Source organism: Dermacentor silvarum, chromosome 6 (assembly GCF_013339745.2).
Source record: "Dermacentor silvarum isolate Dsil-2018 chromosome 6, BIME_Dsil_1.4, whole genome shotgun sequence".
Lineage (NCBI taxonomy): Eukaryota > Metazoa > Arthropoda > Arachnida > Ixodida > Ixodidae > Dermacentor > Dermacentor silvarum.
In genome coordinates this window covers 16648173-16670507 of record NC_051159.1, presented here as the reverse complement: position 1 = coordinate 16670507, position 22335 = coordinate 16648173, and the positions used below count along the sequence as shown (strand labels likewise).

The following is a 22335-nucleotide window of genomic DNA, read 5'->3' as shown; positions in this document are numbered from 1 at the left end:
AGCACGCCGTAGTCGGGGACTGCGCATTAATTTTACTATAACGGTAACTTTCTTTACAGTTCTTAACGTGCGGTTGAATGAAACGGGCGCATTTCGCTCCCATCGAAATGCGGCGGCCGCCACGGCAAGGATTGAACCCTCGAGCTCACTAGCGCAGCGCCATATATCAGTGGGGCTACCACGGAGGGTCATTTTACGCAGATCTAAGATAAAAGTCAGAATGCGGTATGCTACGATCAGCACTACAATGAACAGTTTTTTTTCTTTTCACGCTCCGCATTTAAAACGGACCGTTGGTATAATGGTATGTTGACATGCTTAACAGCTTGTGCACAGAAAGCCCTGAAAAGAACTGCAGATTACCACACACCACCCAAACACACTGACACGGATACACAGTTATACGCAAGGTTTCTGCGCACGCACTTTTATTTCTAACCTGGATAAACTGCTCCAACAAATGGAGGACAAGGGCTTCTTTTCCCCCCACTTTAGGACTTTAGTTCGTAGCGGTACTATCACATACGCAGGCGGATAGCAGCATTTGTTGCTGGGAGACATTTGCTAGTTGACAAACCACTCCCTCGGTACCATCAAGCGCATTCAAAATCAATAGCATCAGCACCGCGTGCGTAATGCGAAATATATTGATTCGACTGTCACATGCGACAACTTGTCTTTCCGTACACTTTCCTTTATACTTTTAGTTTCAATTCTTTTCTTTTCATTTCAATTATAACATAGCTAATTTCACCATATTCTTTCTCTGGCTTCATTGTCTATTATCTTCCTATGATAGCAACTAACAAGAAGTCGAGCTGCTCGGGCTCCTCTTATTCGCTCATTGTAAATATGTGCCTCAAGAGGGTTTTGAAAAGGAATTACTATCGTGTCCGCTTCCAGAGCTGCGATGCGAGCGAAAGACTGACGCCACTCCGATGTTGCCATGTACCCAAAAAGCTCCGTGCTTATTAGAGAGCCGCTTTTTATCCTTTTTCACCAGTGACATCACTGGAACCGTGCACACCAGCGCTTGGTCAGAACAGAGATAACCGATAACACTACATCTTTCCTTTTTTTTCGAGAAATGTTACAACACATAGAAAACAAATAGATCACAAAGGCGCCTAACAGTATGAATCATAGAATAGAATCGGTGTGAATCGCAACAGCACCGCAGGTCTCAACTAAAGCCGTATTATCGCTGCAGTATCGCTGTGACGGCCTCATTTCTAGTCCGTAGCGTGTCATATAACCACCAGGTCTCCCGTCCTCCAATGAAGCAGCCGGCGTTGAATTGAGCGTAGAAGGCTCGGCCAAGGCCTTGTATTCGTCGGATTGGCCTGCAGCGTTCGGAGTCGCAGGAAAAGGACGCGTCATGCGCGCCGGTTCGCTCGCTGTACCAGACCAACGCACGTCTGTTTCTCTCTATATCTCAATCCCGTCTATCTGTCCGCACCCGACAAGACCGACGCCGCAGGGCTGGACCACGGAGTAAGATTAACAGGAGCGCCGACTCCGCCGCCGCGCTACGCATTCGCTCGGGACAACCCGTGTAACGCCAAGTTAGTCATCGCGTAGCGCCATCTGTCGAGGCGCGTGGAAAACACTCAACAGCTTGCTTCCATGTGCGCCTGCGCTGAGTGGTGGAGGTCGGTGGCGACGGCAGCGCGGAACCGGCAGCGCGGCACGCGTAGAGCTTGTCTGCTAGAAACGTGTGGCCTCGTCTGCCTCAATGTGACAGCAATCAAACACAAAAAATATATGCGCACAAATACTAAAATCGCAAATAAACACGCGGTAGCGCTTTTATGCACGTATGCGAAACATTTTTACATGTCTTTAGAGGAAACAGACGATAAATAATGCCGTACAATAAGACACAATAGAAGTACTTGTTTTTCACTCAGCGTCTGCGCGGAAGCGAAGGTGCGAAATTTTCGTCTTCGCCGATTTGTTTACCATGTATGCAGTATGTTTATTCATGCCTGACGGAATAAGGCATATTGATGCTTGTGCGTGAAGAGACCGAGCAACAGGACAGTGTTTTGTTCCCGGCTGTCAACCTGGTTATGGCAAAGGACGCGAGAAGTTTTCGCTCTTCGCGGCGCCATCTGATCTTCAACTACTACACCAGTGGCGTCCAAAAATTCGGAATGTAAGCGAGCGCTTAAAGCAATAGACAAATAATGTGCGCGACACTTCGAGAAGCAGCTTATTTTTGATAGTTACTTCAGCAAAGACAAAGGCGATGTCCTACTAGATGCAAAGAAAGTGCTTCGACTTCGAAGTGGAGCCGTTCCTTCAATTTGTTTAGGGAAGCCTGGCGTAGCTCAATGATGCTGAATGCCAGGAGGAACCAGAAGACGCGAATGCCGAAGGACGGGAGGAGCTCAATTTAAATTTGAGCTTCCGCCGCGGCACCAGGGCACAAACGCGAGCAGCATCCGCTTGTTTACACCATCACAGTTCACCGAGATCAAAAGCCGTCATGCCACACCACCACTACTGCAAGGATTTCCGCCACTAGAACAAACGCTACAATAAAAAACTGTCGCAGTTTCGCCCGAAAGGCGAAGCATCAATTGCGATAGCAAGTTGGTAGAGAGCTATTCGGAGTAGGGATAGTAGAGTAGTTTTATCGGCCGCATAAACTTGAACACATTCGCTTTCTAACTGAATTGACAAGCGTGGTGTCATCGCGCACAAGCAAACATGAATAGATCACACTGAATGACCGCAGACAACGACTGTCAAAACGCCGGCAGCAAGCGCAGCCGCTGCAGCCAGCGGGCGAAGAAGCGTGCGGTCTATCGCTTCAACGGAAACTGAGTGGCATTTACAAAGGTCAGAGCCGTGTGGAGATAAGAGACGGTGCAGGCGACGGCCACCACAGTAGTAGTAAGTGGTTCTTGAGGAAAGGGAAAGGTTGGCGCTATCTTCTGCAGCCCTTGAGGGAGCACGGCTCAGCGCCAAAGGCCACCACAGCCAATGCAAGCGTATTTGTTGGCAGAGGAGAAGCTGCTCCCCCCCTCCCTCCCACGCTGCCTCCCCGCCTTTTTTTTTTTTTTTTTGCTTTCGCATGGGAGATTGCGTTGCCAGTTCCCCTTGCGCTGGGTTGCAAGATAAGCATTTGGTGCTGTTGCACAGCGTCGCCCCGCCTCCCTCCCCTCCATACACCCCCGGCCTTTCGCGCGACAATCGCGTTGCTTTCCGTCGTGCGTTGACTCTCCGTGATAGCGCGCGTCCCCGCGCGCTTTTACTCGCGCACACGGTGCGCGGCGACGATTTTATCGCCCTTGGAATCTATACGGAACCTCACGGCGACGGCGACGGTGACGCCGACGGCAGAAATCCCGTTGAAGTGTCCATATAATTGCTATCGTAATAATAAAGCGCGGCCGGCGTGGCCCAGACACCGCCAGACATTCAACGTGCCCTAAGCGATTCGCTCCCTACGCACGTAGAAGCTGCGCTCGGCAAGGTCGCTGTGCCCGGTCCCGGAGATAAGAGAGCCACGCTCAGTAACTAGCAGCGCGGCCGCGCAGGCCAGTGCCTCAAATGTCCCTAGGCACCTGGGAGCTCCACGATTGCCATGACAACACGTGTTAAGCGGAAGTCACGTGGCCGGCAGTGCTACGCCTCCGCAGTACCTACTAGAGATTGTAAAGTCGCAGCCGGGTTACCGGATGGCGATGGTCGTAGTCGAGTTTTTGCTTATTCCGAACTGTCTTGTCTTTGTATCGGAGGCTCCTGAGACCACTCGATTATGATGGTACCAGTTTTTTCCGGTGCACGGGGAGCGTAGAGCGTAAGCGTCTGCCCATCAGTAGCTGGGCTGGGCTTGCACCTATTTGACCTGGGGCGTTCCTATAAGCTAAGAGGGCCAGACAAGGGTCAGCCGATTTTTCCAACATCCGTTTTACTGTCTGCACTCTACGTTCGGCTGCTCCATTTGACCGCGGGTACCTGGGGCTGGACGTGGCGTGCTGGAAGCCGCAACTTGTCGCAAACACTGCAAATTCTGCAGACGCGAAATGAGGAGCGATTTCTGTTATGACAAGTTCTGGAATCCCGTGCCTAGCAAATGTACTCTTGATTTGTACAATAACCGCCGCAGAGCTCGAATAGGGCGAGCTCCGGATAGCGCGAAGAATAGTCTACGACCACAAGGTACGAACTCCCGTACAAATGGAAAAGGTCAGCTCCTACCTTCAGCTAAAGCAAGCTGGGAGACTCTGACGGCATCGGCTTTTTGAACGGGCAGTCTCGCGCACTCTCGACAACTCTTTATCAAAGCTCGGCGCTGAGACCGGGCCACCACACAGATTCGCGGGCCCTTGCGCGACATTTCACAATGCCCTGGTGACCCAGATGCAAAGAAAAAAGTACTTCTTACATTCTTAGGCACCACGAGACGAGACCCATGCAGAAGCACACCGTCACATATTGTAAGGTTTGCTCTCTCCGACCAATAAGCGCTCAGCCAACTAGTCCCTTTAGCACCAGCCCTGCCCACAATACAACCGAAGTTGTTGGCAGGTTTCCTCTTGTTCTTGCGCGAACTTTATTTTCTTTCAATGGGCTGAAAAATTTCAGTTCGCTGGTGCGGGCTTGTGCGTGGCTCGATATTTCACTGCAATCTAGCTCCCCCGTCTCTAAATCCGCTTCCGTGCAAGGTGCCCGAGAAAGGGCGTCGGCGGTGCCAATCTGCTTTCCTGGGACATAGGAGACTGAAAAGCTATATCGCATGAGCCTCAATCGGAATCTTTGTAATCTAGGGGTTAGCAGATCAAGGGGTGACTGTCCGAGTAGCGATACAAACGGTTTGTGATCGGTTTTAAATGGAAATTCCAGCCCTATAAAAAAAAACTTCCAACCTTTCTGCCGCCCACGTCAGCGCAAGCGCTTCCTTTTCAATCTGCGCGTACCGTTGTTCTGTTGGTGTTAATGAACGAGAGTGATATGCAACCGGCCGCCTTTTCCCATCTGACTGCACTTGCATGAGCACACAGTCAAGACTGAATGACGACGTGTCGGCGGACACAATATAGCGCAGCTTAGGGTCGAATTTTGCGAGGTTGACAATATTCGTCGTGGCCACAAAATCTTTCTTCTTCTTTCTGAGGTTTTACGTGCCAAAACCAGACCTGATTATGAGGCACGCCATAGTGAAGGGCTCCGGATTAATTTTGTCCACCTGGGGTTCATTAACGTGCACTACAACGCAAGCACACGGGCGTTTTTGCATTTAGCCTCCATCGAGATGCGGCCGCCGCGGCGGGGATTCGATCCCGCGACCTCGTGCTCAGCAGCGCAGTACCTTAGCTAACTGAGCCACCGTGGCAGGTGTGGCCACAAAATGGGTATCAAACTTTTTATTGCGATAGCAAATATATGGACACTCCAAGCGGATTTCTGCCGTCGGTGTCGTCGTCGCCGTCACCGTGAGGTTCCGTACAAAGTCCAAGAGCGAAAGCATCGCCGCGCGCCGTACGTATGCTGTATGTGCGAGTGAAAGCGCGGGAGGGACGCGCGCTTTCACGGAGAGCGAACGCACGACGGAGAGCAAAGGTGACGTCTTCCGTCGTGCGAAAGGCCGTGGGGGCGTGGGAGGGAGGGAGAGGAGGCGACGTTTAGCTGCGGCACCAAATGCGTATCTTGCGACCGGGCGTAAGGGGAACTGGCGATTAAAAAATCCGAAAGGAGGAAAGTGGGATGACATCGCACAAGGGAGGGGGTGCGGCTTCTACTCTGCCAACAACTGCGTACTTGTACTTTGCGCGGCTGCGTGCTGTCGCGCGCACCGTATCTTGAAAGCGATCTCCACACGGCTCTTACCTTTGTATGCGCTGTGCTTTCGCCGCTCAGTTTCTGTTGAAGCGATAGACCGCAAGAACATTTACCCGCTGCTTTCTCACGCCAGCGTTTTCACAGTGGTTGTCTGCGGTCATTGGATCTATTCATGTTTGCGCATGCGCGCTGATACCGTGCGGGTTAATTTAGTTAGTCAGCGAATGTGTCCAAGTTGATGCAGCCGATATAACTACCATCCTTACTCCGTATAGCTCTCTACTAATCTGATATCGCCATTGATGTTTCGCCTTTCGGGCGAAACTGCGAGTTTTTTTCTTCACTATCTCGTAGCCTCGAGACTCCTCTTCGGTAAGGTAAAATGTCTGAAAACGTTTTTTTGCCCTCCCTTCCAATGGTGTCAAGCGCGTTGTCACCTGGGCTTCCTGCATTCTGTCGTTGATCCCCGATGCGTAGCGGTAGTCATCGAATGACATAATCCATTCTGGCCTTTCGGAAGTCCGGTTGAAGTTGAACGGTGTCGGTGGTGGGATGACTGCTGGTGGCAGGCCTACCGCTGGTAGAGCCGTCATCGCGCAGACCGAACGCAGAGTCAGCGCCGCAATGGCAACTAGGAAGGGGAGGTCAATCCCACTTCTCACACGATGTCACGTCCGCTTTCGGAGCGGTGATGCGAGCGAAAGACTGACGCCACTCCGATGTAGCCACGTACCCAAAAAGTCCGGTGTTTATTAGACAGCCGAATTTTATGCATTTTCACTAGTGTCGTCACAGGGCCCGTGCACACCAGTGCTTGGTCAGCACAGAGATAACCGATAACGCTACAATTACTTCACTGTTTAGTAGCATCAAGCCGTCACAAACAGAAGGAGCAGCTGTTGAACACAGGGCGCCAGCTTTTGCTTCTTTCTAGAACAGAACTATATCTAAACGTTCCAGCGGGGCTATCTGCACTGCTACAATAGACGCCACATTGAGGAATCAGTAGAGATTAAGCATGCGAGACCCAAGCGCCATGGGAAACCAAGTAAAGGGCGGACTACCATTGCGGATGCGCTGTAGCCAAGACAATTTTGGGGTTTTAGATTTGCGTCCTCCGAAGAGCCCAGAAATTCGAACATAGATTCGGGCTCGTAGGCCAGTACATCTAGTTGCATGCAAAAATTACGAGAGGGAATTCTGGTATTAGTGTCTACGCGAAATGGAACTATTGCGGTTCAGCTAGCCTCATGGAGGAAAGAAACGAAATAAGAGAGGCCCTGACGTCACGTTTTTGATGTTGGAACTACGGCCATATTGGTGTGATGTCTCCTTTTGCGTCTCTAATCAGTTCGGCGAAGGAGATAGCCGGGAGATTCGAGCTTAAATTGTGATGAGCCGTCGGCAGGGTGCGTTGCTGACGCGTGTCGTAAAGAACCTTAGGAAACTCTGTAACAGTTTTATAATGAAGCGGACGCACCCCTGTGTTTTTCCGCGGCACTTTGAAGAAGACGACAAAGACCCGCGCCGTCATTACGCGAGAGCCTGTGTTGCTCGCTGACACTCGCCCAAAACCCAAAAACCAATTTTCGAGCTAATACGCTGCACTCGAAACAAAGCTTGTCTCCCGAACGGAATTTTCATCGAGGAAGGCCGGGGAAGAAAACTTTTTATCTCTCTTTTTGGAGGGCAAGAGCTTCACGTGCGTAGGTGCTAAAGAAACGCGGATGTTTGGGCCACCAGTCCCAGGGCTTCTTTGCAAAAAAACAGCACGTGACTTCCCAAACACTCTCTAAAACACAGCTGGGCTGGGAGGGCCTCTCCTAAGCGTTCGTAACAGCATATGGTAATGGCATGCAATGCATAGATTTGCGTAATTTTCATCCTCCTCGCTTTAAATGGACTTGTGACTTAGCAGATTGATAATTTTGTAACGACATCATCATCATCATCATCATACTATATTTGTGTCCACTGCAGGACGAAGGCCTCTCCCTGCGATCTCCAATTACCCCTGTGTAACGACATACTATTCTATAAATGAAACAATTTCAAAACATTATGCATGTCACGTTTCTGTGTTTGAAAAGCTATATGCTGCTTCAAAATGTAAAACATTACGCTTAAGAAATAACCCCTGAACAACGTGTGAACCACCAGCACAAAATTAGTCAAATTTATGTACTAAATAAAGTGCTACCCATCATTCCCATGGTATCAGAACGATTACAGCGCCAGCGCTCTCCGTAGTAATTTTTTTGAGAAAACACGTTTATGAAGAAAATAAAGGTGTTTCGGTTAGTTGCACGATTGTGAACAGCCCTTGTGAACAGTGACGATTGTGAATAGTGACCAATGTAAGCTTTTCCATAAGAAAACACCTTGACCAAACTTGTCGACCTGAGTTTTTAACTGGCAAGTTGCTCTCGTCCTAGTGGTCCTAATGGCTCTCGTCACGTGGCAAACATTTTAGCGGGAGAGTCGACGTGCTTGGCAGCGATGAATTCATAATCAGAGGTGATTCCCCTCAAGCATTGGTTCCGCACATGCAAGTAGCTGCAAAAACTAAAGAAGCTATGAGATGCTTGTCGTGTCTCGCGCCGCGACCGAACTGAAGACAAAAGCTGTCGACACGAGTCTTTATATTAAGGCAAGTTGCTATCGTCAGGTGCGCCCTGGTCTTAGGAGCTCTCGTATCATGGCAATCTCTTTCGCGGGAGTGATGATGTACGTGGCAGTGATGACGCAGTGATACCGCAGATGCCAACACCTGCAAAAAGCAATGTAGCTATGAGATGCTTATGCTGCGCGCAGCAGTAAAACTGAAGACAAAACTTCTCGACGTGAGTCTTTCTACGGCAAGTTGCTCTCCTCAGGGGCTCCCTGATCCTAATGGCTGTTCGTCATAGGGCAATCATTCTGGAGAGAGTGTTGATGTGCTTGGCAGCGATGAATCCCGAAATACAGGTGATGTCCCCCACGCAGTGATTCTACACATGCCAGTAGCTGCAAAAAGCAATGCAGCTATCTGATTCTTGTCGTGTTCCGCGCAGCTGCCGAACTGAAAAGCAAAATTGTTGACGTGAGTGTTTATATGGCAAGTAGCTCTAGTCAGGTGTGCCCTGGTCTCTAATGGCTCGCGTTCCGTGGCAATCTTTCTGGCAGGAGTGTTGACGCACTTGGTACTGATGAATTCAGAAATAGAGGTGATGTCACCCACTAACTGATTATTGCGCGCATGCTGAGTAGCTACAAAACGCAGTGTAACTACCAGAATCTTGTGTTGCGTGCCGGTGCTGAACTGACGACGAAATTTAAATAATAAAGTTGGGAGGTTTTACGTGCCAGAACCACTATTTGACTATGAGGCACGCTATAGTGGGGGACCTCGGGTTAATTTTTAACACCAGGGGTTCTTGAACGTGCCCTCAATGCACGGGACACGGGAGTTTTTCCATTTCGCACGCGTCGAAATGCGGCCGCCGCGGCCGGGATTTGATTCCACGACCTTAGCAGCGCAACACCATAGCCGCTAAGAAACCGTGGCGGGTAAGTGAAGACCAAACTTAACGACATGAGTCTTTGCATGGCAGGTTGTTCTCATCAGGCGCGCCCCGGTCATAGTGACTCTGGTCACGTAGCAGTATTTTTGGTGGCATTGTTGACGTACTTGAGAGTGATGAATTCACAAATACAGCTAATGTACCCCAAGCAGTGATGATTGCATTGCGCACATGCCACTAGCTGCAAAAAGTCAGGCAAGCTTGCACTCTATCGCGCAAAGCTTAGGTATAGCGAAGCTTACTGGCTGCTACTGCTAGGTATTAACTTGGTTGCCTGCTAGCTCTTAACTTGGTTTCACTTAATTACGCATGTAGGAAGGTATTCTCGAGCCGTCATTATCGGAGGTACGTTCCCTTTCGCGACATTTCGCGTGTCTAGGTTGGCACAGTGCCAAGAACGCTGCTTCTTGCCGACGACGAACGCGTTGGAGGCTAGCCGCTCGATATCAATCGGCCAGCTTCGCTGTGTCTTGAGCTTTGCGCTGCCTAGTGCGAGCTTTTGCCTTTTATTGCGACAGAAATTATATGGACACTTCAAGCGGATTTCTGCCGTCGCCGTCGCCGTCGTCGCCGTCGCAGTGAGGTTCCGTATAAAGTCCAAGGGCGATGAAATCGTCGCCGCGCGCCGTATGCGCGAGTGAAAGCGTGCGGAGGACGCGCGCTATCATGGAGAACGAACGCACGGCGGAAAGCAAACGCGACTTCCGTCGCGCGAAAGGCCGTGGGGGTATGGGAGGGAGGGAGGCGGGGCGACGCTATGCTGCAGCACGAAATGCGTATCTTGCAACCGGGTGCCAGGGCAACTGGTCACTCAATCTCCCACGCGAAAGCAGGAAAGCGGGAAGGCAGCGCCGGAGGGAGGGGGGGCAGCTTCTATACACTGTCAACCGCGCTTGTACTTTGCCCGGCTGCGGCGGTCGCCCGCACTGTCTCTTAAAAGCGATCTCCACACGTCTCTGACCTTTGTGTGCGCTGTGCATTCGCCGCTCAGTTTCTGTTGAAGTGATAGACCTCACTAACCTTCGGTCGCTGCAGCGGCTGCGACAATGGTTGTCTGCGGCCATTGAGTGTGATATATTCATGTTTGCTTGTGCGCGCTGACACCACGCTTGTTAATTCAATTAGTAAGCTAATGTGTCCAAGTTTATGCAGCCGATAAAACTACTATCCCTACTCCGAATAGCTCTCTACTAATTTGCTATCGAAATTGATGCATGTGTGATGCGAAATTGCTGCATGTGTAGCTATCAGATGCTTGTCGTGCCGCGCTCCGGTGGCGTACTGAAGTTCAAACTCTGGCGACGTGAGTCCTTATATGCCAAGCTACTCTCGTTGGGGGCGCCCTGGTTCTAGTGGCTCTCCTCAAGTCTCAAACGTTTTGGCGGTAGTTATGACGTACTTGGCACCGACGAGATTATAAATACAGGTGATGTGCCTCACGCAGTGGTTGTGCACATGCCAGTAGGTGCCCAAAGTAATGTAGCTATGATATGTTTCTCGTGTTGCGCCCTACTGCCGGACTGAAGACCAAACTTGTCGATTTGAGTCTTTATATGGCAAGTTGCTCTCGCCAGGGGTACCCTGGTTCTTGTGACTCTCTTCAAGTCTCAATCTTTTTTAGCAGCAGTCTTGAGGTACTTTGAATTGCCTTGAGTTTATTTCCATATTGCATGGGGAAAGTCCGAACAAAAAGTGAAAATTAATTCACTTACCCTTTACACCTTTTATAAGGCATACAGTAGGATAACCAAGTGATGCACCTAAATTTTCAAGCATTATGTGAGCACAAGAAGCGTTAAAAACAAAACAGCATACATTTCAATATCAAAACTTCAGGCATGAACTCTCTTTCACACATTCTCTGTAGGAAAAAAAATGTAGAAAATACAACGAACTGCAGGGTTATATACAACCTTTGTCCGTAAAGTTCCGAGACTGAGTCCATTAAAAAATGCGTTTAACATTGAAATCATTTGTGCAGCACCCCTTCGAAATAGTCTCCCTTGCAGTCTATACACAGCTTCTAACGCTTCTTGAGGTCTTGGAAACAGTTAGAAAACGCTTCTTTCGGCAGGGCTGTCAGCTCCTTTGTCGTGGCGTCTTGAATGGCCTCCACGCTCGCCATCCAGCGACCTTTTAAGGCTCTCTTCACACGCGGAAATAGGGAAAAAATCGCATGGGGAGAGGTCAGGCCAGTATGGCGGATGGGGAAGTACAGTAATGCTGTGCTTGGCGAGAAATTTTGTCACGCTGAGAGCAGTTATCGTTATCGTGGAGTTATCGTTATCGCGTTATCGTGGAGAAGGCTCCATTGTCCAGATGCCCATAAGTCAGGGCAATGGCGTCGCAGTGCATCACACATGGAGTACGCGGATATAAAACTCCTGATTCACCGTCTGCCCTTGTGGGACGAACTCGTGGTGTATGACACCTCTGGCATCGAAAAAAAAAAACTATCAGCATCGTCTTCGCTTTTTCTTTTGTCACCACATCTTTCTCGGCGCCGGAGACCTTGTGGACCGCCATTCAGCGCTCTGCCTCTTTCTTTGAGGATCGTATTGAAAACACCATGTTTCGTCTTCAGCAATGATGCTGTCGACGAATGCAGCATCCTTCTGTGCCTCGGAGAGCAAATCAGCGCTCACGCGTGTCCTTCTGGTCATGTGTGAGGGAGTGCGGCACAAGTCTGGCATTTAGCTTTCGTTTCCCCAAGTTCTCACGCAAAATGTGGTGGCACATTGTCTTACTAATGTCGAGAGAATCCGATAGCATGCGGACTGTAATGGTGTGGTCTTGCTGTACAATCTCTCTGATCCGAGCCACGTTGTTTTCATTCCGTCAGGTTGCAGGGCGCCCCTGCCCTGTATCGTCTTCCACCGACGTGCTCCTCGAAACGAACCTCTTGTGCCACTCGAAAGCTCGCGCCCGCGATTATGTCTCTTTGCCGCAAGCGTCATGAAGGAGCTCGTACGTCTGTGTGGCTGTCTTGGCACGCTTCACACAGAATTTCATGTTTACACGCTGTTCGAGGTCCACATTCACTCACAGTAGACGACGATGATGATGATGATGATGATTTATTGGCATCCCCTTTGAAACGGGGCGGCGACAAATAGTCACCTAGCCTGCTTGATTTAATCAGGTATACTATACATGCTCTTTATCTAGCATTTCTGTATACCTATCATTATTTTTCTTTTTCAAAAATTTACCTTGTACCGCTGCCTATGATTTTAAGAGATCAGGTCGCATCCATCTTTTCCCTACTTTTTTTCCACCAGTACTCTAATCGTCTCTTGCTGATCTCTACGGCTGATCTGTTTATGTTTCCTTCCACTTTAAACCCAAGCGCTTCTGGGAGTTGCACGTTACCTACGGTTCTCGCTGGGTGGATCCCGTCGCATTCCATTAGGATGTGCTGAGTGGTCTCTGGATCTTTACTGCAGCATACACATGTCTCATCTAATTCCGAATATTTGTTCCGATATGTTTTCGTCCTTAGGCAACCGGCTCGAGCCTCAAATAGCAAGGCACTGCCCTTTGTGTTATCGTACAGATTTTCCCTTCTAATTTCTTTCTTCTCATTCTTGTAAATCTCCATTGTCCTTTTCGTTTCCATTCTTTGCATCCAATTCACGGTCTCTATTTCTCTCACTTTCTTTCTGATGACCCCTGGTTGTCTATTTACAGTTTCGATTATCCTGTACTTGGTTGCCAACTTCCTTGACCTCTTCCTCCATTCTGTGTCCACGCTTTTCATGTAGAGATACTTGTGCACTTTAGCCGCCCATTTATTTTCATCCATGTTCCTGAGCCTTTCTTCAAAACTAATTTTGCTTTGTGCTTCTCTGACTTCAAAAGAGGCCCAACCCATGTCTCCATGCACTGCCTCATTTGTCGTATTACCGTGTGCTCCCAAAGCCAACCGGCCTACTGATCTTTGGTTAACTTCGAAACCCGCCAATATATCCGATTTTAACCATATAATGGCATTTGCGAATGTTAGCGCTGGCACCATTACTCCTTTCCAGATTCCACGCACCACCTCATACTTATTGTGGCCCCACAGTGCTCTGTGTTTCATTAATGCTGCATTCCGCTTCCCCTTTATTTTCAGATTATCTTGGTGGTTGCTTGAGTAATTCTTTCCTTCGTTTATGTGTACGCCGAGGTACTTATATTGCTTCACTATGGGTATTACTTGCTGTTGAATTGACACCACGACGTTACTCGTGTGCTCATTAAAGATCATAATCCCTGATTTCTCTGTGCTAAACTTAAGGCCTAGATTTGTCGCTGCGTTCCCACAGATATTCGCAAGTATCTGTAAATCTTTTTTATTGTCCGCTAGTAGCACAATGTCGTCTGCGTACATCAGTCCAGGGATCTTCTGTTGCACCATTTGTCCATTACGCATGTAGGATAAATCAAAACCTAATTCGCTGTTTTCCAGTCGTCTTTCTATGCCCTTGACGTAAAGCGTGAACAACAATGGTGACAGAGGGCATCCTTGCTTCAATCCTTGGTGAATTCCCACCATTTCATTTCCTTTTCGGCCTTCCCATGCCACTTGTACTTGGTTGTCTCGATATATCTCCCTCAGCAGCTCCACGAAATCGTCATCTATGCCTTCGTATTGAAGAATATCCCACAACAATTCCCTGTCTACGTTGTCATAAGCTCCTTTAATATCTAGAAATGCTATCCATAAAGGTCTTTTCTGAGCTACTGAAATCTCTATGCACTGAGTTAGTACAAACATATTGTCTTCTAAGCGTCTGCCTGGCCTGAACCCATTCTGTAGTTCCCCCAATACACCGTTTTCCTCCACCCACTTCGACAGTTCTAATTTTATGGCTTGCATTGCCATTCTATATATCACCGACGTTACTGTAACTGGCCTGTACGAGCTCGTCTTATCCTTATCTCCTTTGCCTTTGTAGATAAGATTCATCTTGCTTTCACGCCATCCAACGGGAATATTCTTTGTTCTAATCACTTGCTCTATGGCATTAGTCAGCAGTGCCTTGCTTTTTGGACCGAGGTTTTTGATTAGCTGTATTGGGATTTCATCGGGTCCTGCTGCCGTGTTGTTAGGGACATTTTCTGCTGCCTTTTTCCAATAAAAGCTTTCTATGCTGAATTTTGATCTCTCAGGCCTCTCTGTTGTTGCTGGATCTGTTGTCTGAACTACGCTTTTTCTGGCATTACATTACATTTCTGGCACTACATGTAGACGACAACGTCTACATGTAGTGCCATCTAGCGGCTGCCTCAGCAATTCACACAAGTAACTCAGGTTAGTCCGAAAAGATGGCCACGTACCAACATTTGTTTTGGGGAATCATTTCTAGCGAAGAAAACAAATCAGTCTCGAAACTTTACGGACGAAGGTTGTACATGAAATGCTTATAATGAAATGCACATTAGTTTTCAGAGAAGCACATCCACGTAGAACAGATAGTATCATGAGTGCGTTACAAAGATCGAGCGCAGTGTGTTTTCGCTGACAGTTGTGATATCGATCTCTTGGTCATGAAAAAAATTTACAAGTACAAGTCCGTTGTACTGAAGAATTTGTTCTCCATATTTCGTTCGACGGAACGGGACTTCCGATACTCTTTGATGCATGTCTTGTATATCGGTGTCCTAATCTTCAAGTGCGATAATGACTTTATGATGTCCTCCCTAGTATTCGTGCTATGTTTACATCGTATGACCGTATTACTTGAACAAAGATTACGAACAGGTATTACATTAAACCGCCTGAAACGTTGCTCTGTATGGGCATTGAAAGGCACGCCAGCTATGTGCCTAAGGGCTTTTATCTGAAGTACACACAATTGATGTAAATTGGATGACGTAGTTTTGCCCCATACAATAAAGCAGTACTCGATAGGGAAACAGCGCAAAAAAAAAAAAAAAACATGACAAGAAGACAAGAAGGGAGACACACACCTTCTTGTCTTCTTGTCGTGTTTTTTTTTTTTTTTTTTTGCGCTGTTTCCCTATCGAATATGTACCGACAAGCCCAAGCCTCTACGGTCTTGCAATAAAGCAGTAGTTTAATTTGGGCAAAAATAACGTCCTGTAAAACAGTAATTTGATATTGGGTGGCAGAAAAAAAAACGTAATCTATCCAAAATGCCGACAGTCCTCAAAAGTTTGGTAATAATGTGTTTGATATGCGTGTCTCAGGACATATGCTTGTGGAAGTATACACCTAGTCTTTTAAAGGGGTTAACAACCTCTAAAGGCATTTCGTCAAGCATAACATTTTCTGTGAGAACTACCGGCGACTGTTTAGGAGTAAAAAGGATTGCTGTAGTTTTCCTTGTATTGATTTTAAGGAATTTATATTACTCCATGTCAGCAGGCCTTGGAGGAAATAATTGATGAAACTGAAGTGCTTTAATGTAGGACCCGCAAAATAGAAGAGCCATGTCATCCGTGTAGATTACATAAGTTAGTGTTTTGCTAATGTTAGTGACATCACTAACATATAAATTAAACCAGAGCGGTCCAAGAATGCTTCCTTGGGGAACACCAGCATTTATCGATTTCAGAGGGGATAGGTTGTCGTTGATAGAAACGCACTATTCCCGTATTTAAAATATGATGTTAGAAGTTTTAAAGGTACTCCTCTTATCCTGCAAAGTTCAAGCTTTAGTAATAATGTGTCATGGTTCAAACTGTCGAATGTTTTTGAAAGATCTACACGTATTCCGATAACAAACTGTTTTTCCTCAAATACTTTTAGAATAGTTTATTTTTGTGTTAACAGAGCATACTTCGTCGATCGACATTTGCGAAAACCAAACTGACATTCATTCATAAATTTGAATTTATCTATGAAAGAAGAAATCCTAGAATGTAACCGTTTCTGCAGACCTTTAGAGAACAGCGGTAGAAGAGAAATTGGTCGGTAATTGGCCAGGTTATTTTTATCTCCGCTTTTAAAAATTACAATAACTTTTGAAATTTCCATTTTTTTTGTGGAGAAGTTCCGGTTGAGAAGGCTTGATTGTTGATATGAGTGCGTAGTGGTGCAATTAAATCGGCTACGTATTTTGCAGGTTTTATTTGTAAATTATCGGTGTCCAGAGATGCATTGCATGTTCATACGTGAGCAAAGTGTTGCGAAAGGTTCAGATTCGCTCGTCGGGTTTAGAAAAAAGTTATAAGGTTCTTGCTTTCTTTTTTCAACCATATTGGTAGCATCAAAATTATGGGAGCTTTTCCCTAGATTCAGGGAAAAAAAATAATTAGAAGCGTGGTTAAAATTAAAAAAAAAGCTTATCCTTCTTCTTGATTAGTTTGAGGCAGTAATTACTATTCGAGGCTTACGCGATCGCGCTAACTTCCTAATAAGGATAAGTGGAAATGATTCGGAGTACGCTTTCTTAAACAGGCACAAAAAATATCGTAGGCTTCATCGCATGTTTTCGAGTCATAGACGACTTCCCTGGAAATATTTATCAGCTTATCTCGAAAATTGTTGAGTGTATGTTGATTAATGTTATGTAGTTTTCGATCTACGCAAGAATTTTTTTGAGTGTCCTGGTAGGGGTCTTAACAAACAAAAAAATTGGCAAGTGATCGCTAACTTGTGAGGCAAGAACGCCACCCACAGTGTCGCTAGGATCCAGGTTTGCTTTGAATAAATCAATTAAACTACTACTATTAGCGGTAATACGGCAGCGATTGCCGGTAGCGATTAATTCAGAAATATATGTGATGTCCCCCACCCAGTGATTCTGTTTACGCCATAAAGTAATGTAGCTATCAGATACTTGTCATGCTGTGCGCTGGTGACGTACTGAAGAACAAACTCAGGTGACGTGAGTCTTTATATGGCAATTTGCTCTAGTCAGAGGCGCTCTGGTTCTAGTGACCGCCGTCAAGTCTGAATCTTTAATGAGCAAGCGTACATGCTCCATCTGTGAAATCATCGAGATTAAGTAACAGGCCGCCGAGCTGGGAGAGGGAAGCGAGCACCAGAGGAGGATGGTGCCTGGATGTGGTGAGGAGGAGCGCGCTCCAGGGAAGCTACTGATACGGAGGAAGGAGGGGGCGCGCTGGGTCCTTTAGCAGTTGCTACCGGCTCTGTGTGTGCTGCGAATGTACCGGGGTCATCTTCGATCGAGAGGGCAGGCGCCATACGAAGACAGAGCAGCAACGCAAGTGACAGTGGGCCGAGTGAGTGAGTACGAACTTTAGGTCCTGAGGAGAAAGAATTAAAGCGGGGCCGGAGTCCCCGCCAATCAAACCAGCGGCTCCACCCAGGTCGAGGCCGGTAGACGGAGTCCTTCGGTGACGGCCCGGGCCCTCTGGACAGCCTTGAGCTTAGCGATGAGCTCTGTGTTTCTGAGGGCTGAGTCCCAGGAGGACTGGTCAGGAAAGTCCGTGCCCGCATTGGCAGCGCACAACCAGAGCACGTGTTCGAAGTTGTATTCGGGGCTGCAGTGTGGGCATTCAGTAAGAAGGTCAGGATTGATCCTGCTTAGTGTCGTTGGTGTGATGTATGTCCGAGTCCGCAACTACCTCTAAGTGACGGCCGGTGCTCTTTTGAGCTTTGGGTGAGGAGGAGGAAAAATTCTTCGTGCTCGAGCGCGAGTCGACCGACCCTGAAGCCGTCAGTAAGCACCGTGCACGAGCTGAGCAATACTGGCAAATGGGTGACGTAAGTTGGCCAGGAGATTGCCGAAGAACGTGCTAGGTGGCTTGCGACGATGCGGATGTGTCAGGTGAAACCACATAGCTTAGAATCTCCGGAACAGCACCCATACCCTTGCTCGTAAGCCGCGTTCACGAAGTGAAACATCACTATAATTTTAACGTCAGTGCACGAGAGCTTGAAGGAGAAATATCATTATGGTCTCTGTTTATGTCAGCAATTATCACCATCATCATTGTCGTCATCATCATGCTCATCAGCCTATATTTATGTCCACTGCAGGACGAAGGCCTCTCCCGGCGATCTCCAATTACCCCTGTCTTGCGCTAGCTGATCCCAACATGCGCGATTACAATATGTCAGGAATAACCCTTCTGTATTAAACATTCTCTGTCACGTGAGAATCTTTGGCAGTAGTTTTGCCGTACATGGTAGTGATTGATTAAAAAATACAGATGATGTCCCCCACACAGTGATTGCGCACATGCCAATAGCTGCAAAAAGCAATGTAGCGTTCAGTTGCTCGTGCAGCGCGCCGCTGCCGAACTTAAGAACAAACTTGTCGACTTGGGTGCGTATATTGACACGTGTACTTATTAATTCCGTTTCCGCGGACTGCATTTCAGCCGCTTACAACTTAGTGTTACCGCTCAGCGTAAGACGCGCCGGCATTATTTGGAACTTACTCGAATGTTATCGCTTATTCTATCGGTTGTGTATCCTCTTGCCGCACCTTGTTTTATCTGATTATATGAGCGACACAGATTGTGTAGTACTGTCTGGAAGGCACGCAGGCACCATCAATTACGCTGGAACCTTCCAGGAGTCCTGGATAAAAGGTGGCGAGCTTGACCCACAGATCAGAATTTCGACGATCGCCAACTTAAATTTGCTCGCCGATATCATTGTGATTGAGTGTTTCTCGTTTTGCTGGGTAAAAATTGGTCCAATAAAGAGTTAAAGGTCCAATTCACAGATGGGACACTGCGTCGTTCTTCACCTTTATTACAAAGTGACACCTAGTGTAGGTATTTTTGCGTTCATGCACCGGACACTTCTGCAAAGCCGTGATTCAAGCCCGAAGACAGCACCAAACTCACCCCAGATTACCGAGCTATCCTCAGGCTACAAAACCTGCCTACCCGTGACGACCAGGAAGAGCACGACCAAGTCGTGGGTTACGATGACGGATCCAGCGTCGTCTGCAGCCTTTCTACTTCGGCAGGCTAGGGAGTCACCGACTTTCTGTGCATCATCGTTTGAATACCCTGGAAGCTGGCTGAAGACATACGAGAGGACCGTGACGTTAAACAACTGGAGCAGCGAGGATGAGCTGCGCCATGTATATTTTTCTTTGGATTACGCTGCGCGGACCTGGTTCGAGAACAGAGAGGCCACCCTAGCGACGTGGGACTCATTTCGTGGGAACCTCTTGAAGAGCTTCACCACCCGCCGTAGTGGCTTAACGGCTATGGCGTCGTGCTGCTAAGCACGAAATCGCGCCATCGAATCCTGGCCTTGGTGGCCGCATTTCGATGGGGGCGAAATGCAACAGCGCCCGTGTACCGTGCATTGGGTGCAAGTGGAAGAAGCCCAGGTGGTCAAAATTAACCCGTAGTCCCCCCTATACGGCGTTTTTCATAATCCGATCATTGGCTTGGCACGTAAAACACCAGAATTTAATTTTAATTTTAAGAACTTCATGGCTGTCGTACGCAAAGAAAGGCCCCAAGTTCTCTTGGAAACCCGAGTACAACTACCGAACGAGAACATCGCGATTTTGACGGAAGAGATGACACGCCTCTTCCGCCACGCCGTCTGAAGAAAAGAAAGTTCGGTTCATGATGCGGGGTGTGAAAGAACATATATTAGCTGAATTCATGCGCAACGCATCCAAAACTGTCGCGGAGTTTGTTTCGGAGGCCACAACAATCTAATAGGCACTTGAAATGCGCCCCAAGCAATACAACTGCCGTACGCCGACAACAAAAGCTGAAGCGTTAGGCACCGATGACCTGCGGAGTACACTAAACCTCTATATATGGCTTTCATAGATTATGAAAAGGCATTTCATCCAGGTGACATACCAGCAGCAGTGTTGTGCGGAACGGCGTTTCTGGAACTAGTTCCTTTTGGGAGGAACAGAGGAATGCCACCGTTCCATTAAGGGTCGGTGCAACTGTAACGGTAACTCGTTACGTTTACGAAGGAACGGTAGAGGTAACGGCGTTCCTTCTGTAAACGTTCCACGGCACTGAACAGACGCACGCACGTACGCAGCACATCATGCAGGGCGGATGGGGGACCGCGTGAGGCGCAAAGAACTATACCGCTTGCCTGTCATGTGACTATGGTGAATTTTTTTCATGAATACTTCGCTATATTATTTGATGATTAGGCTTCAAGGTTGTCACGTGCCTTCCCTCCTGTAGACCATAAACAAAGACAGAGTGTGCTGCGGTGACCAAATCAGCCAGCGCAGATGTTTTCGTTCGCGCCCGAAGATTTCGTTTCGTTCGGGCATCAAACACTTCCAACCGAGGTACTGGATGAGGTGTCGCGGCAATTGCTGGTACCATTTGACTACCCGCTGTCACAGATGAAGAACATCGAGGGACTGAAACAACTTTTCCTCAATACAGCACGGCAGTACCCTCAAGCGCTTCGGTGCAACGGCTCTTCAACATTGCCAACGAAGTGCTGACGAAGAATCGGGTTCGTTTGTCGGACACCAACATCGAGATGGAACTCTTGCTGAGTTCAAACAAGGGACTTTATAAACTAAGTTGCGAATATGTATAGCGGACATTTTTCTTCCGCTCATACTGCAATATTGAATCAGCATTCATTAAACGCCTATGTATTAATCATTTCGATGCGGTTTCTTGTGCAATAAATTTAATTATTTTGATGCATGTGAGTAACTTTCTATTTGCACATCTGAAGCGCAGTGTCGTGACTGCGCATTTGAAGACCGAAGTGGAAGGTGCCATATGTGGTGCACTTGTAATAGACGAGCACCAAAGTTGCAGTTAGACATGCCTGGAGTATGTGCGGTGCTCCCTGAACAAATTCTTCTAGGAGCATTTCTTTGGATTCTTTTTATCTCCAGATAATCTGCCGTCGGCGATCTTCAAATTCGTATAGTATACGTAGTTCGATGTGAGTTTTAAATTACTCACTTTACTTCGCCTCAGGATTATGCGACAGTATATTGCCTCGCCTGTTTGGACGCAGTCTGGCGTCATTTTGTTTGAAGGACAATGTTCTCTATAAGAAGAACTTTTCTCCGACGGGCAGCACCTACTTACTGGTCGTGCCTGCTTCGCTTCACAATGAAGTTCTCACAGCGTGTCATGATGAGGCCACCTCAGGTCATCTGGGCTGCACACGAACATTGTCCTGACTGCGGCAGAAGTATTATTGGCCGAAGCTCCCAGCCGATGTTAAACATCATGTGCGCACTTGTCCTGACTGCCCAAGACGCAAAGCACCACCCGACAAACCAGCTGGTCTCCTACATCCTGTAGATGTACCGGATCGGCAGTAAGCCTCTAAAATCTGTAAACTAGTAAGTTTATCTAGACCACTTACTCACGGGGGACCGTGATCATGAGACGGAAATTACAGAGGAATAAAATTGGGTTGGAGTCCATACGGCAGGCATTGCCAAATCCTGACTGGGAGCTTACCTTTGCCAAAATTGGCATGGATTTTCTTGGATCATTTCCAAATTTAACTACAGGGAACAGGTGGATTATTGTCGCCACTGACTACCTCACCCATTATGCGGAGACAAAAGCTACCCAGCGCGGAACAGCAGCTGAAGCAGCTCGATTTTTCGTCGAAAACGTCATGCTTAGGCACGCTGCCCCAGCGGTTGTAATTACTGACAGAAGCCCCGCGTTCACGGCCGAACTTTTAGAAGCAGTTCTCAAACTCAGATGCACAGCCCACCGGAAAACGACAGCCTATCATCCCCAGACGAATGGACTAACGGAGCGTTTGAACAAGACACTCGCAGACATGCTTTGCATGTATGTCGACGTGGACCATAAGAACTGGGACGATATTTTGCCTTATGTAACTTTTGCATATACCACCGCTCAACAGGAAACGACTCGCATGAAACCATTCAGCTTGGTACACGGTCGCGAAGCCACGACAACTTTGGATGCAATGCTGCCCCATGAGTGCGACGATATCCATGCAGATGCTGAAGAATTTGGTCAACGTGCCGAAGAAGCCAGACAGCTTGCACGTGTACGCATCCACCACCAGCAAGACCAGGACGCAATGCGG

General features: G+C 47.8%; 1 protein-coding gene across 1 annotated transcript in view; it reads left to right on the top strand.

Moving 5' to 3' along the window:
- LOC125946196 (uncharacterized) overlaps window positions 1-22335 on the top strand; it is a 146900-nt gene that overhangs the window by 35109 nt on the left and 89456 nt on the right. The gene's annotated exons all lie outside the window — the stretch shown is intronic.